Source organism: Quercus suber, unplaced genomic scaffold (genome assembly GCF_002906115.3).
Source record: "Quercus suber isolate HL8 unplaced genomic scaffold, Cork oak 2.0 scaffold_725, whole genome shotgun sequence".
Classification (NCBI taxonomy): domain Eukaryota; kingdom Viridiplantae; phylum Streptophyta; class Magnoliopsida; order Fagales; family Fagaceae; genus Quercus; species Quercus suber.
Genome location: NW_027070165.1, coordinates 213225 through 227817, shown reverse-complemented (window position 1 = coordinate 227817; position 14593 = coordinate 213225).

Sequence of the window (14593 nt, the reverse complement as noted above, 5' to 3'; positions counted from 1 at the left end):
CCACCACCTACGGGGGCTTGAGTTGGAGTGAGTGTCCCTTTATTGCTTTGCATCTAATTTTAATTTGTAACCATAATCTCAACAACAATTCTAAATTCTAATGATCAAATCTCTCAACCTAGACAAGAATAAACAGTGATTTTAATACAAAAATATTTCAGAGAGAGAGGAGCAACCTTTCTTTATAGAGAGAGTGGATGAGATTATTGTAGTTGAAGAGATTTAAAGTAGGATTTTATGGTTTTAAGATAGAAAGAAAGAGTGACTTGAGTTTAAAGTTGCGAATGTTGAAGCCTTTATTGTTTCGCATTCACGTATTCATTTACTATTTCACATTCGCATGTTCACTCTCTTCCCCCACACTCTTTATATTAGTATATAGTTAAAGGCCTATTTGCACAATTATAATCATGAATTTATAAAGGGTGGCCTAAGGGAATTTCTTAGTGAGAAATTTTAAGAAAATTTGATATAACTTCTATGATAAATATAAAAATTTATAATAAAAAATAGTTACTTTTTTTTTTTTTTTACATAAGTAAAGGGTGGCCTAAGGGAATTTCTTAGTGAGAAATTTTAAGAAAATTTGATATAACTTCTATGATAAATATAAAAATTTATAATAAAAAATAGTTACTTTTTTTTTTTTTTTACATAAGTAGTTTCTTAAAACATTTCATAAACTAATGCCCTTTGGGCATCGATTAACATTTTCCATTAATAAGATATAATTTTATTATGAAATAATAATTAAGTGAATTTTTATTGCATAATTATGTATTAACAATTCTCATATTAATGTTTAAGTGAATGTTTATTGCATAATTTTTTATCTCCAATTATTGCATTTAAATTAAATTCTCATACTAATTGCCAACAAGTAATACTGTAGTTGTGTAAAACTACAACCAATAATAAGAAGATGATATGTGTTTCTGTTATGTGTATGCATATGACGCACTTAAAATGATTGTATACAATCACGTGTCTCTATATCATGTGCCCTACAAATGACTCATTAAAAATGATTGTATATAAGTGTGCCTTATAGTAAGTGATGTGCACTCCACATGGAAGAGACATGTGTCTTATTCCTATTGTTGAGGATAAAATCAAATTTATAGCTAAACTTTGTTCAAATATTTTTACGAGTGGTAGGGACACAATTCGTTCTTGACCATATTCAAATTTGGATTTCAAATACTTGATTCAATGGAATAACTCATCAATTGTAATGTTACTTGGTTGTGGTCATATGATAATAGATACAAGGAATATACATACCATTTTAATTGACCTTTGAATTCGATACTTAGCTCCATGTAACTGATCAAGAACCTTGTAACTTAATTGGCACCTCTTCATGCATAAATTGCCACTACAAAAAATTAGACCTATAGTGGCGTTTGTGAAATGCCACTATAGGTACTAAAAATGCCACTATAGGTCCATTTTGGCTATAGTGGCGTTTGTAAACGCCACTATTGTACCGCAATTATAGACCTATAATGACGTTTTACAAAAACGCCACTATAGACGATTTTTTTTTTTTTTGAAAAAGGCTATAGTGACGTTTGTCAAACTCGACTATAGGTCTATAGTGACGGTACAATAATGGCGTTTGTGAAACGCCACAATAGCCAAAAAACCACCAAAAAAAATTTTGATTACCAAAAATTAATTTTTGGTAATCAAAACAATTTTTTTTTTGACATGAAAAAGTTTTTTTAATTGAATTAAGATTGTAATTAAATTAATATTACAATTTTAATTAAATTCAAAGATACAAAACAAAACAAAATACATAAATAAAACAAAATACAAACATTATAGCTGTCCCAGCAAATTCAAAATGAAACACAAACCCACCTAAAAAAATTCAAAATCAAACACAACATGATCACACCCAAAAATTTAAAAAAAAAAAAAAATACAACTCCAAATACAAACACTATAGCTATCCCAGCAAAATCAAAATGAAAACACAAACCCACCTAAAAAAATTCAAAATCAAACACAAAATGCTCACATCCAATTTTTTTTTTTTTTTAAAAAAAAGCAACTCCACCCCAACACATTCAAACCAACCTGCAAAAAGAAATCATCAAATTGATCAGAAATCTCATAGACCCACGAAGTAAAGTTGACAGCAAACAAGGAATTGACCAAAACTATTATCAAAATATAAATAGACCAAAACAATCATAATTTTTTTTTTAAATGCTTACCTGCATCTATACAACCAATGGCTTCAAACACCATCTACAAATTTGAACAAAATCAATAAGCTGCAACACCATCTGCAAATCCAAAACTCTCAAACATTAACACCACCACAAATAAAACAAAAGAAATAAAATCAAAATGGAGAGAAAGAGAAAAGTTTAAATTTAGGTGTGAAGTGAAAGAAGAGTGAAAGAAAAAGAAAAGAAGAAAGATGGAGGAGTGAAAAAAAAAAAAAACGAAAGAGAAATTAAGGACGTATGATTTTTTTTTTTTTTGATAGGACTTTTCTGAGTGCTTGTAGTCAAAGCAACTGAGTTAGACTAGTTCTGGACTTCTATCAGGCCCAATGTGCCATCTGGGCTTTTTTTAATATTATAGTTTTAGTAATACAATTATTGACATTATTATTATTATTATTATTTTGCCCTTCTTTACTAATGTGTATGCTTGGTTTTTATATTTTTAAGTGCAAACATTTTCCTTCATTTTGGTATGGCTTGCCCACCCATATTCAGTTATTTAATTGGGCTAAAAATGTGTATTAATACAACTAATAAAAAAAAAGGTATAAATACAACTAAATATGTGGTGGATGTATTATGTATGTATTATATTACAGATTATCAATAGAAGGGTGATTTGCACTTCTCCACCTTTTCTATTGAGAACTAGAGTGTTCTTTTGGCTTTTGTAGTTTGTGAATTTTACAGAAATAATGTCAAAGAATACGGATCGTTCCAGAAAAGAAGCAGAATTTGCTCTAGCTGCACTGATGGAAATACCATCCCAGTATAAAGCAACACTAGAGCTTAATATATTGGGGTAACAATAAATGAATTTTCTATTGTACTTGATGGTTCTGCTTAAGCACATGATGTGTCATTGATGCCAGGTGGCTATCCATGAATCAAACTCACACCTAGGTTGGGTTGAGTTGATTTTTAGAATTATTATGGATTGAGTTGGGTTGACAATTTTCAACCCAGGGAGGTTGAATTGGGTTGAAAAATATCTCAAACTCAACCTAGTGTGACCATATGCATGACTCTAATAAGACCCTAATTCTAAATAGGACCAACAATGTGTCATGGATATGATTATTTTCTAATAGTTGAGTTAAGATAGTGCATAAAATTTTTATCAAATACTTCATTGACATATTAAAATGATCAAATTTACAACTTTTGTGAATACCAATTCTAATTTTTTTTAAATTTAAATTTAAAATAAATTCAAAATGTACTTACTAATTTTTTTTTTTTAAATTCAAACATTCCAGGCCCCAGCAGTTTGCGATTGAGGATTTTGAATGTCTCTTTGCATATCTTGTAGTTTGGCTTCTATATTTTGAAACTTCTCATCAAGTTTCTTCCATTTGTAGCAGTAAAACAGTCCACTTTGCCCCGATTAATTAAGTAAGTATCCAATAACATGATGAGAAAGAAGCAAAGCATCTCTTTTGCATATAATATCAATATATATATATATATTTTACTTTGGGCCATTAGATTAGTTTAAAAAAAATTCTAATAATTAATTTAGGGTTTGAGGAATACAAAAAGATAAAGCTTACACCAATTTACTCCTTACCCGTTCATAAAGTTTTGCCCTATTAAGTATTAACTTGCTTGTCAACCCCTTCAATTGCTAGATGAGCCTCTTCTCTGACAACAACCTCTATATCTTGCAAGGTGTGCTTTAATCCTTGTGGACTACTTAGCAAACTTATATGTCCACAAAATTACATTCGAAACAACCATTTAAATCTTCAACAAACTCCAAAATCAATCTTTCGATCTACCCATTTTTCAATTTCCTTGTACACAGAAAAGATTAAGAGAAAGAGATGAAGCGATTAATTTTGCAGAAAGGAAGAGCAAAGAGAAGCACAGTGATAGAGAAGTACCAATTGCATACTATTATATCATAAAATGGACATATAAATATATAATACCTTTAACCACAAAATATGTTATGAATTGTTAATAATTTTTAACAAAAATGCATATGATATCTTAGTAACACAATTGCAATTTCAATTTTCAACTCTTGTTGATATGTTTTGCCAAATATTACATTTATACTTTCTAAACATGGCCAACACAGAGGAACAATCAAAAATGATAAAGTTAGATACTTGAGAGGGCCACACTTTAATACAAATATACACACACTACAAGAAAAAAAGTCTATTGCAACAAAATATTTTACTGCAATAAACTCAAACTTTTTATAATAAACAACTATTGCAATGAAACAAATTCGTTACACACTATTGCAATAAAGTCTGTGGTAATAAATTATTACAACAAAAATTTCGTTGCAATAGTATTTTTAGCAATAAAATATTTTTTATTATTATTAAAATAATTTTTGCAACAAAAATTATCGTTGCCATAATTTATTGCAACAAATTTTTCGTTGTAATATATCTAGTGGGAAGTCAGAACATATTGCAATAACTTATAGCAACAAAATTTTTGTTGTAATATATTTGTGGAAAGTCTAAACATATTGCAATAACTTATAGCAACAATACTTTTTGTTGCAATAAGTTACACATATATGCTTAAATGTATACATATGTGCTTGCTCACTCCTAAGTGTAGGAGATTGCAACAATATAATTCTCAGAGTACCGAGGTCGAACCACAAGGAGTAGGGTAAATTCAAAGACAATATAATTAAACAACAATTTAGGTGAAGAGAAAGAAAAGTACTTTTGCTAGGTGATTGTTAACAAGAATAATAATAAAAACTTATTTAAATCAATAATGTAAATACTAGGGCATCGGGGTGTTTCCCTATATCGATATGAAATTCTTTGTGATCTAAGAAATTATATATTTCATAATTGATTGTTCTTATACAATTAAATACTTATGATTCGGTTGAACTGAGACAATTCAAGAACGCATGATAACCCAGATTAATAATGCGATTAGAAAAGTTTTCAGAAAACCCATTCACTTTAAAACTTGATTTCTATTTGAAACTATTAGAAATTCATCTAAACAATAAGAAAGACATGATTGAACTTATTGAAAGCATGGAAGAACTAATACATCAAATAAATCTAATTGAACAATCAAATATGTTGTTGATAAAATCCTAGGAAGAATCACTTGAATATTCATATCATATAGAAGAAATATAACCCCTAGCCCTAGCAAAGAGTTTAGCCCTAGCAAAGGTTTTCTCTCCAAAATTCGTTCTCCATAGCCTCCATCCAAAAACCCTAACGTCAAAGTGTCCCAAAGAAAAGAAAACTTTTACTATTTTAATTTTCGTCCAATTTACAGCAGAAACATGTGAGTTAATTTCGACCTTCAAAATTGAGAATTTCGAAAAACTCAAAACTAGAAGTTGTAGATATTTAGTCACGTCGGTTCCAACTCATCTAGTCTTATGTCAATTGGATTTTTGAGGAGAGAGATACACCCAAAAATAATGATCAGTGCTCAAATCTGATTTTTCCTTTTCAAATTCTGCCTCTTTGATTTCTTTCCTTATTTGAAGCTTCCAAACATGGTAGATTGACCAAGCACTCCAGCTGCACCTCCTTAAACGTTTAAGTATGGTCCTTTAGCTCCTCTTTAAATTTAGTTTGGCCTCCCTTCTCTCACAGACTCTTGTAAATTTATCTTTTTCACATGATTTCCTGAAAGTAGAAAATTACACACAATGAATGACATCTTATTCAAGAAATTATTTAAAGATATATAATAGGGACTAATGCAAATCATGGCTTAATTATACAAATTATGCATAGTAATAAGGAGATAACGCCCACATAAATATATAACAAGTATACATTAAGGCGTTATCAATATGTATTTACTTAAATGTTAGTGAATAATATAATGTTTTGTTAGAAAGGAATTAGCCAACACCATATGAAGATTATTAATTAATTTCTCTTTTAAACTTAGTAATTTGATGTTCTTTAAAGGATAAATTAATTTTTATGATCTTGAATTAATTATATATCATCTTTTCATAAAGAATTGTATAAAGCTCAATAAAATTGTCATATATAGCGGCAAGATTGAAAATCTTAAATTTTTTTACCATATATATATATATAGAAAATTATACACATTTTCTCTATGATATACTTACATTTTATTTTTATTTACAATATTGTTATCACCCTCATTTAGACCATCCTAAAAATTTTCGGGGCTTTGATCAAAGCCAAGATAATCATAATTATATTTTAATCAATTATATCTTAGAATTTTCTTAAGATTAATCTATGTGGATCAAATGGAAAATCCTCTTGATTTCCAAATTACGATCAAAGAAGGTCAAAACACGTAATTTTCTGTATATATATATATATATAAGCTTAAAAATGGTGAATTTGAACAATTTTAGGCTAACCCTAGAGTTGACCAAGTTTGATAGAAGTTTGACCGGGTTTTAAATAAAATTCAATCGTTCAATTCAAAGCAAATATAACTGTGGAGATGCAACTTGATACATAATTCTAGGCTTACAAATGTCATAACAATTTCTCCAATTCGTATGTGATCTCATATAGTCTCACAATCATTATACACTGAATTAACTACACAATATGCTTTTATATAACTCTTGAACCCTAGTTCACAAATTCCAAAGCTTAGAGGTTAAAGTGGGCCGCAAAAGAGGGGGATTTTTTAGAAAATAACTACAAAACCCAAACAATATTATTAGTTAGGCAACGTTTCAAACATATTGCATTTCTAACAATTCGACTTCAGAGGAGTCGATTTTACTGTTCATATTGCCTATTTTTGTGCCACGTAGATAAAGAAATCGAGTCTGTTGGACTCATTTTTTATACATAGAAATCGACTTCAGTGGAGTCGATTTCTTTTTAGAAAATAACTACAAAACTCAAACAATATTATTAGTTAGGCAACGTTTCAAACATATTGCATTTCTAACAATTCGACTTCAGAGGAGTCGATTTTACTGTTCATATTTGCCATTGCTATTTTTTTGCCACGTAGATAAAGAAATCGAGTCCGTTGGACTCATTTTTTATACATAGAAATCGACTTCAGTGGAGTCGTTTTCAACACAAAGAAAACGACTCCACTGGAGTCGTTTTCTTGTATTGAAGATGACTCCAGTGGAGTCGATTTCTTTTTGTATAGACATTCAGCCTAGGTTCTACTGAATCAAGCGATTGAGAAACGAAGAGAACGGATGAAGAGCGATTGAGAAACGAAGAGACAGACGAAGAAATCATGAACTTGAGCTTGAATGCTACGTGATTTCCGCGATTGAGAGACGAAGAGACACGAACGAAGAAATCACGAACTTGAGCTTGATTTCCATGATTGCCGAGCTTAGATTTGTATTTGGGGAAAATGAGAGATTGTTTCTTTTGGAGGGGAGAGATTAAAAGAAATGAGAATGCCCGCTGTAGGTGTTGCTCGTCGGCGCCTGGGTTCATTGGCGCCTGGGTTTGGTGAATTGGCCCCTGGGTTAATCGCGCCTAGGTTGGTGAATCGGCGCCTAGGTTTGGTGAATCGGCGCCTGGGTTCGTCGGCTGGGTTCGTTTGCTGTGACGGCTGGGTTCTTCTGGGTTCTTCTCTAGTTCGTGGTGCTGACCGGTTTTGGGTAAATCGACTTCACTGGAGTCGTCTTCAATACAAAGAAACGACTCCAGTGGAGTTGTTTTCTTTGTGTTGAAACGACTCCACTGAAGTCGATTTCTATGTATAAAAAATGAGTCCAACGGACTCGATTTCTTTATCTACGTGGCACAAAAAATAGGCAATATAACAGTAAATCGACTCCTTTGAAGTCGAATTGTTAGAAATGCAATATGTTTGAAACGTTGCCTAACTAATAATATTGTTTGGGTTTTGTAGTTATTTTCTAAAAAATCCCCCGCAAAAGAGACATTAGAAAATTGTGTCTCAACCAATGGAGTGGTGTCAAGGGTCGTTAAACATCGATTGATTAGGCTACAGTCGAGGCCAATAAAAAATTCCTATTTTCTTAGTAGATCTATAGTAGTTCACTGTGTCTTCAAAGTAGATCTTCACTTCATCTTAGACACTAAAAAGCTATATAACTCAAGTACATCAAAATGCTTTTTAACTCATTTGCCAATTCTTACATTATTTGATCCTAACAAAATCAATTATATATAGGTGACCATTCATACCTTAAATCTTGATTATTGGTGAACTCCATATTTTTCAATGTAAGAATCCCTTGATGCATACAAGTTAAGTACAGAACATCTTCAAGCAAGCGGTGTTATTTTCACACCACTAACTTATATAACAGGAGTCAATTACAAAAGCAACACTTTGGCCCTCCCAAGGGAATTAAGATGAAGTTTGGGTGTCGACAGAAATCAAATTTGCTTTCTTAAAGGGTAGAAACTCTTATATATTATAATATATATTAATCACTTTTTTTTTCTTTTAAAATAAGATGCTCATAAAATTTGGGGAACTAAAAATTTTTAAATTATATATAAAAAAAAAGAGCATATTTTCAACAAAAAAAAAAAAAAAAAAATGGCACCAANTTTTGGGTCAGAAATTCAAATTCGATTCGATGTCCTAAATTTTAAGCACAATGTAAATGGTAACAAATTGTCCTCTGCTTTATGAGGCAATTGTGAGATTAGCTGGCATTCAAATAAAAGAAAAAAAGGTTAGTTAGTTAAAGCATGAAATTAATTTTAAACTTAAATGGAACTACACCCATAAGATTTTGGCATTTTGCCACGAAATTAGGTAGCATCTTTGTTAATATGTTTGAAATTGTTAACAATAAAAAAAAAAAAGTATTTTTTTTTTTTCACTTATCTAAATAAATCCTTCTAGTTTCTCCTAACTTTGTCAATTTTTATTTTATATTACCGTAATCAAATCTCTCTCGTATGAAAGTAGGTCTCAAAAATGACCAAATGGTAGAAATTTGATATATCATTCCAAATACTTTCTCCTAATTTTATAAACCAAGCCTAATCCTTGGCAACTTTTTGGTGTTGTGGCTGCATCCAGGTATCCCTAATGAACACACTGATGTAAGAGAAGGTAGCCACCAAGGATATAATAGTCAATTAGAACCTGAGTAGTCTCCGATGCACACCGTTTGTCCATGCTTAACTTCAGGTACGCAAAAGCTATATTGTGCAAAAATAGATAAGAATATCATTTTAAATTTGAAAAATTTATGGTTCACTTGTGATATATATACACGCACATTAATATGTGTGACTATGTCATATTACATCATCTAGTGTAATTCTTTTTTCTTTTCTTTTTTTGATCAAAGTGTAATTCTTTATTTATGTTATACCTTTCAATACTTTTTTTTTTTTTTTTACATATTCTTTTTCATTTCCTTTCTTTATTTTTTTTTTTTTTATGGGGGATTTACACATTCTTTTTGTTTTAGGAGTCACTGAAAATTTCAAATTGCTTATCTTTAACTTATCTTCTTTTCCATTCTTTCCTTATAATTTTTTTCCTCTCTTAAATTCTTTCAAACACCCAAATAAAAGGTAATAAACTTTTTATTCACTTCATTGTTTTTTTTTTTTAAATATATTTTTTAATTTTAATTTTTTTTTAAATTTTATTTTTATCTTCTTTCTTTCTCTCTCCCCAAATTCTTTCTCTCTCCCCAAATTCCTATCATCCTCTCCTACTTTGCCATGCTAACCCCCCTCCCCCCCCCCAATCCACATTTCCTTATATATTTTTCTCATCACATTTACTCTTGAGCAAAGTTTGACTATAAATGTAATTGGAACCTACAATAGGAATGTCATCTTCCTATCATGGGTTGAACAAGTTTGTAGCTAAAATTTTGTCCTTACACATTACTTGGTCTTGTAGCATTTATCACTCCCTAGAAAACACCTCGCCCCTAAATCCAATCCACATTTTCTCTCTCGTGGCTTACTAGAAACACCACCCCAGAGATATCTTCTCTCCCTTTTTTTTGATCTCTCTCGGGCTTACTAGAAACACCCCCTAAGTCCTTCTTTTACATTTTCATTTTCTTTTCTTCCTTGATGCCATGCGGCTCCGTAGGTTTCCACTTCTTTTTATCTCTTGCATTTCTATGTTTTGAGAATCAATTTGATTTTGTTGCTAGAAATTTTTTTAATATTATTTTTAAATTTTTCACATTGTGTGGATTTGTTGATCGCTTGTGATTCTTTTTTTTTTTTGTCTTTGTTTTGTTCATACAATGGGGTTAGATTTTTATTTTTATTTTTTGCATCTAAGTGTTGTGAGAGTGGTTTTCTTGCTGCGATTTTGTTCTCAAACAGATGCTGAATTTTTCCTTTTTGTTGTCATTTAATTGGTTGGATGGTAAAAGGTGATCCCAATGACTAATTGAAAAATCCATTCTAAGCAAAATGGCTAATACAAATTCCAAAAATGTCCACCACTCAGTTAAAAAAAATTATTTATAAAACATTTTGGGTCTAGAAAGCAGTGAAACAAAACTTTAAAATAAAAAATCTTAGTTATTCCCAGTATTAGAGTACTAGCATCAAGTGTTCTAAATGCTAATATTTAGTATTTAAGAACACCAGATACCAAAATATTACCGTATGAGACATTTCAAATGTTATATAAAGTAGGAAAAGTAATTTTTGGTTTGTGAAAATCAAATTTTGTTGCAATAGCTAATCTCTTAAGAAACAATATTATTTGTCTTAGTTGTTGTTGGTAGATAATTGCATCTTAGTGATTTGGCTTTTGGCATATGTTCATGGGTAAGGATATTTGTAGTGTGGTGCGGGTCTGGTTTAGCCAAAATCATAATTGCACTGCACCTCATTTATGTGGTCACATGTGCTGTGCGGTATTTAGATGCAATTTGAATGGTTTGAAGTCAGTAATTTTTCAAATTTTGGGCTTTTCTTGCTCAGCCCAAAATTGATTTTTTCCTTTATTTTGGACCAAGTTTTTAAGTAGCACTAAAAAAAAAAAATGGCACCAATAAGGTGGCTCCATCGTTTTGTGAGACTATTTATCCTTAATTCAGTTAATTGTTTACCATACTTGTACTTAGGTACATGCCCAACGGGGTTTTAATTGATTGTGGGGGAGTGAATGAAGTGCTTGGAATTATTAACATTCTTTTAAATTTCTTAAGATGGAATTAGTCATTTGTGTTTAATTGGTTTAACCTAAGGTTAAGATCTAGAGGTCATAGGGTCTTCTAATCTAGAATAGGCACCCCACGATGCCCAAGCAAAGTCAGTAGTGTTACTTGAATTTGATTACTCATCTCTAATGCAAAAAACGTAAAATACGTGATCAAGTTTTACAGGCATATGTGATATGTCCCAAAATATTATGCAAGCATTAAAATTTACGCATATGGGTCGGTCTCAGTGGTTTTGATTCGATAAAGTTGGGGGAAAACACAAAATTACTTTTGATTGTAAAAAAGCATATTGAAAAACAATGGGTTAGCAAGTTTGAGAATTGCGAACGGAAGTGGATTCTAGAATTTCAATATAGATATAAAACTGTCATATAATTCCCCCTAAGCTAAGGGATCTATATGATGGAGTTGTCAGTCAATTAATTATATAAAAAAGGCTAAATTGCAAATTACACCCCTAATGTTTGGAGGTGATTAGATTTTATACCCCAACATTTCGAAACTTTGATTTTACCCCCCAACGTTTGGTCCCGTTAGCAAATCACCCTCTCGGTCAGTTTCTGGTATTAACTGCCATGTCATACTGCTGATGTGTTTTTCTTTTTGGCCAAATAAGCTCAAAACGACACAAGTGCAAGGAAATGAAGTGGTGACCTGGCAATTGCTAAACAGCGCCGTTTTGCCCAAAGAGAAAACAAACAAAATTTTGTTACAACACCGTTTTGAACTCAAAATCCTAAAAACTAAACCCATGAACCCAGCCCTTAAGCTCCCTAACCCTTATGAACTCAGACCACCGCATCGGCTCTGGAACTAGCTCTTGCATCGTGAACCCAGACATGAGTAAGTTCATCGAAGGCTCCAAGTCAGCTCCACAGCAGGAACAGTGGTGGTGACGGGTATTTCTCTTCTCTATGGCTCTCTTTCTCTCTCTTTTTTTGGATTTTTCTTGCCATTGCTGGATTGGAATTTTGGGTTTTTTATTGGGTTTGCTGGGGCTTTTGTTGTTTGGGTTTGTTGAGGTTTTTGTTCAATTTTTTTTGTTTGGGATTTTGTTGCTAGGTGCTCGTTTGGCTTGCACGACCACGATTTGCGTCTGCATTTTCAGCATTTTTTTTTTTCACGCGTTTTCAACTAAATTTTACTATAGCGGCTACTGTTCATTGAACAGTAGCCGCAAAGTTTGACTTTTTAGCACAAATTTTATTATTCACGGGACCCACAAATTTCACTTTCAGCAACTTTTCATTAAAAATTGGTCCCACAATACTATTCACATTTAAAAATTATTTTGCTACAGTGTTTTTCAATTTTCAGTTTTAGTTTTCAGTTTTCAGCTGTATCCAAACGGACCCTAGATGCACAGAATGTTTGGGGTTTTTGTAAAATTTGTGGGTGATGGTTTGTTGCTAGACTCTCTATGTGGTTGGCTTGGCCGTACTCGTCACCACCGCTGTTTGTCGCCTTGTAGCTGACTTGGAGCCTTCAATGAACTTACTTCACGTCAGCAAGATGACATGAGTTAACACCAGAAACTAACCGAGAGGGTAATTTGCTAACGAGACCAACGTTGGGGGGGGGGGGGTAAAATCAAAGTTTCGAAACGTTGGAGTGTAAAATCCAATCACTCCAAACGTTAGGGTGTACTTTGCATTTAGCCTATAAAAAATAAGAAAACATAACAAGCATATCTTTATTCATAAACAAAGAAAAGTACATATATTACTTGAAAATTACTTTTGGACCCAATTACATCCTACAAATGGAAAAGTAAAAGTCTTCGTTTTTTTTTTAGTAACAATCTGAAGAAAGTATAAAAGAATTTATAGGAAAAACCTAATTNTACTAACACTATTTTAATTATAATTGAATTATATAACATACTAATTAAGTGGGAAAAAAAAACCTTAAGTGAACAAAAAAGTAAAAATTGTCCCATAAATTATTTTATTTTATTTATTTCTAAGTCATTTTTTTAAAAATAAAATAAAATAACATGAACACTTAGGTCTCATTTGGGATGAGGGAATAGAATGGAATGGAAAGAAATTAAAAGAATAATTTTAGAATATTCTTCAACTCTTATTTGAAAGTTTTAATGGAGGGAATAGAAAGTTCATTCCCTTATTTGGGAGTTTAAGTAGGAAGGAATGGAATGGGTAGGAGGGAACACACATTCTTCTTTATTCCCTTAAAATCTCAAATTTTCATTCCCCTCGAAATTAAGAGGAATGAGAATGAATGAAATTAAATTTAATGATTTTTTTTACTAAAACTCTCAAAATATCTCATATATTTCAACCCTTCATAATAAAATTAGAGTTAATAGAATATTCATAAAATGATTCTATTCCATTTCTTTTATGTTACTCCCAAATAAGATTACTTACATTCATTTATTTTCAAATTCTCAAAAAAAAAAAAAAAATCCATTTATTTTCATTCTTTTCCATTTCTTTATTTAAAACATCTAATCAAGATTACTTAATTCCATTTATTCCATTCCAGTAACTTCTTTTCCATTCATTTCTTTACTTAAAATATTCATTCTTTTCAATTCCTTATGATCATTCCATTGCATTCCTTATGATTATCCATTTCATTCCTTATGAACTCTCAAACGAAACCTTATAAATTTTTTATAATTTTAAGATTTTTAGTTCCCCATATTTTGTGAGCGTCTTTTTTTTTTTTTTTTAAATGTGTTATATATATATATATAATTATTATATTTAAGAGTTTCTAACCTTAATCTCACATTTTCAATTTTTTTGCCCCCCCATAAGGTGGCTCCATCGTTGTGTGAGAGTATTTATCCTTTAAGTACAAAGAACCAGTGCAGTGGTAATCACTAGGAGACATTTTTCTTTTAAGTTGTTTGACATATCAGCGTGCTCGTTGAGTTTTTTTGTTTTTTTTTTGTTTTTTTTTTTGGGCATTTTATTATTGTTCCTAATTTGGTTACATTTTTTTATGTTACATACAAAAACAAAAACAAAAACAAAAAAACAAAAAAAAATAGCCTTTTTCATATCTATTGAGTTTGGTAAGTTTTAATGGTTCTTATCACTTACCAAGAAAATAACTTTTTTATTTACAAATAACAATATTTTGAGTAGATGTCAAAATTTGGGTATTTCTAGATAGACTTTCTGTGTCACCTAATTGCCGGTAACATGACCCAAAATTGAAATAAAAGGAAGAAACGTTCCTG